Below are 3,740 nucleotides of genomic sequence, written 5' to 3' on the forward strand. Positions count from 1 at the left end.
TCCTCTTTTCCCCTCTGCTGGGCGACTGAATCCATCCATTATTTGGGAGTTTATATTACCTCTGATCCTTCAGCACTTTACTCAACCAACTTTGCCCCATTGCTCCTCCGACTTAAAGCTGATCTGCTCCACTGGCATTCACTCACCTTGACCTGGTTTGGTCGCTGTAGTGCCCTTAAGATGACTATGCTTCCTAAGGTGTTGTATCTGCTGCAGGCCCTTCCTATCCGCCTCCCTCTGGTATTTTTTAAAACGAGTGAGCTCTATGTTCCTGGACTTTATATGGTCACGTCGGAAGCCATGCCTTAAGCTCCAACTTCTCCATCTCTCTAAACCCCGGGAGGGGTTGGCCTTCCAGATGTGCGGGCCTATTACAGAATAACCCATCTCACTAGGATTGTGGACTGGATGTGCCATGCTGAAGTGAAACATTGGGTGGCCATGGAGATGGAAGACTCCAACGAGCTGGCCTTGGATCACTTCTCCTCTGCCAAAAGCCATTAGCAGCGACCATTCCACCCTTGGCAGCATGCTGTTGGTTGCCAGGGACGCCTTCCAACACTCTTCGGTATTATCCTCCACTATGGTGCCTATATTGGGCAATCTGGAGTTTCAACCAGGCCTCCAGAACCCTAATTTTCAACGACTGCTATCGAATGGCTGTCTTCATTTTTGTGATTTCTTGGGACCTGATGGTCAACTTTCTCCTACTGCCGGCGCGACCCCTACTGATACCCCTTTAGACTTTTGGAGCGGTCTCCAGATCCGTAACTTTCTCCACCGGTGCTCTCAATCTCCGGATGTTCTTCACTAGCTCACGAAGCTGGAAAGTATCTGCCACAGGGGGGAGCCAATCCGCCACTGCCTCTCAACGATCTACTCTTCTTTAAATTGCCCGACGACAGGGTTTGTCTCTGCGTTCCTTTCCAAGTGGGAATCTGATCTCGAAACCCAATTCACTAACATGCAGAAAGAGAAAATCCTACATTTCACTCAGAAGTCTTCCATTGCCATTAGGATTCAAGAGACCAGTTACAAGATCTTGACTCAGTGGTACTGGGTACCATCCACCCAGCACGATTTTCTCCCTCGGGTTCCTAGTGAATCCTGGCAATGTGGCAATGCTGAGGGTACGATTTTACATATTTTTTGGGACTGCCCCAAACTCAGACCTTTTTGGCAAGAGGTGATCTGTACAGTCAGACATTTGACCAATGTTGATCTGGAGGGAAACCTTGCAGCATGCCTACTGCATTTCTTGGAAAGACCAATCAAGAAATACAAGGCCTCCCTTACAATTCAGCTCTTAAATGCGGCTAAGGCAGGTATCCCCCTATGTTGGAGGTCTGAGAAACCACCGTCAAGGTCCCTATGGTTTTCTAAACTCAATGAACTAGGGACATGGAGGACCTCATAGCTACCTTGAACAACCGGGAGGAGACCTTTCGTGACACCTTGAGGCCCTGGCGACATTTCGTATACACTGACACTTACCTCAAGGAGGTTACACAACCTGGCTGACCTACTGCACTTAGTTTACAATCCCCAATTGAGAGGCTCTGTTTCTCTTTCCATCTGTTTTACATATGGTTCCTTTCCTCTGTCCCTTTCAGACTGCTCTCCCTTTCTTTTTTTTCCAATCCTCCACCCCCCCTCCTCTGTATAACATCCTATCTCATGTATTTGGCTCAGTTTTGGGGTATTACACCATTCAGTTTTTGACTTTTCATATGTACAGTCAGGTCCATAAATATTGGGACATCAACACAATTCTAATCTTTTTGGCTCTATATACCACCACAATGGATTTGAAATGAAACAAACAAGATGTGCTTTAACTGCAGACTTTCAGCTTTAATTTGAGGGCATTTATATCCAAATCAGGTGAACGGTGTAGGAATTGCAACAGTTTGTATATGTGCCTCCCACTTTTTAAGGGACCAAAAGTAATGGGACAGATTAACACTCATCCATCAAACTTTCACTTTTTAATACTTGGTTGTACATCCTTTGCAGTCAATTACAGCCTGAAGTCTGGAACGCATAGACATCACCAGACACTGGGTTTCATCCCTGGTGATGCTCTGCCAGGCCTCTACTGCAACTGTCTTCAGTTCCTGCTTGTTCTTGGGGCATTTTCCCTTCAGTTTTGTCTTCAGCAAGTGAAATGCATGCTCAATCGGATTCAGGTCAGGTGATTGACTTGGCCATTGCAGAACATTCCACTTCTTTCCCTAAAAAACTCTTTGGTTGCTTTCACAGTATGCTTCGGGTCATTGTCCATCTACACTGTGAAGCGCCGTCCAATGAGTTCTGAAGCATTTTGCTGAATATGAGCAGATAATATTGCCCGAAACACTTCAGAATTCATCCTGCTGATTTTGTCAGCAGTCACATCATCAATAAATACAACAGAACCAGTTCCATTGGCAGCCATACATGCCCACGCCATGACACTACCACCACCATGCTTCACTGATGAGGTGGTATGCTTTGGATCATGAGCAGTTCCTTTCCTTCTCCATACTCTTCTCCTCCCATTACTCTGGTAGAAGTTGATCTTGGTCTCATCTGTCTATAGGATGTTGTTCCAGAGCTGCGAAGGCTTTTTTAGATGTTGTTTGGCAAACTCTAATCTGGCCTTCCTGTTTTTGAGGCTCACCAATGGTTTACATCTTGTGGTGAACCCTCTGTATTCACTCTTGTGAAGTCTGCTCTTGATGGTTGACTTTGACACACATACACCTACCTCCTGGAGAGAGTGTTCTTGATCTGGCCGACTGTTGTGAAGGGTGTTTTTTTCACCAGGGAAAGAGCCAAAAAGATTAGAATTGTGTTGATGTCCCAATATTTATGGACCTGACTGTATATTGACATAGTTTTCTCTCCCTCTCCCGGGTCCATTGGCCACTGGGATGTCATGCTTCCCGACACATTACACTGTCTTGCTATATGTAGTTGCACCATTTAAAGCCTTTGAGTCCGTATACGAGGTCTCTTTTGCCATCACCAAATGTTACGTATGACCATTTGTATCTTGTTTTATCACCGCCTTTGGGCATTTTGGCCTAATCGTGAGACTTCCTTTGATACTTGATTTATGCTTTGTCTTTTATTCTGTCTACATGTTTGTAAATTGCAACTTCCTGGACAATAGGAATTACAAAAAAAAAAAAATAATAATAATAATAATAAGCAGCCACTTAACAACTGTGATACCAATACATCAGATAATATAAACAAGAAGCAGTGCTAATATAAACTCAATTAATAAAACGTAATAACTATTTTACATCAAAGAAAGAGGTTGTAGCCCTAAAGTAAAAAAAGAGATCCTGTTCCCTTATAGCAGATTAAACAGCACAGTGCTTGTACTGTCTAGTCTGTTCCACTCTATGCTGTAAAAAACTGGTTGATCCTGCTTGTTTCTGTGTCCCCCTGTTTGTACAGTCTGTACTGACCACGGTAATCATGGCTGCTGATTCATGAGTACCGGGGTCAGGTCATCCCACTGCTCTCCCCTCTTCCCCTTTCCCCCTCCCTCCCTGCCAGTCAGCTCCATGTGTGAGCCATCTTGTCCCCATCCTCTTGCCACTATTAGTAACTGGCAGTAAAGGTAAACAAATATTACTGCCAGCCCTTCTGTTCCATCAACCATCCCACACCGTGTACATGTTTGTAAAAAACGATGCCTGTAAATACCTTATCTCAGATCTTTTCTGGCCAGTCATGTGACCTCC

The sequence above is a fragment of the Aquarana catesbeiana genome, linkage group LG07 (assembly GCF_042186555.1).
Source record: "Aquarana catesbeiana isolate 2022-GZ linkage group LG07, ASM4218655v1, whole genome shotgun sequence".
NCBI lineage: Eukaryota > Metazoa > Chordata > Amphibia > Anura > Ranidae > Aquarana > Aquarana catesbeiana.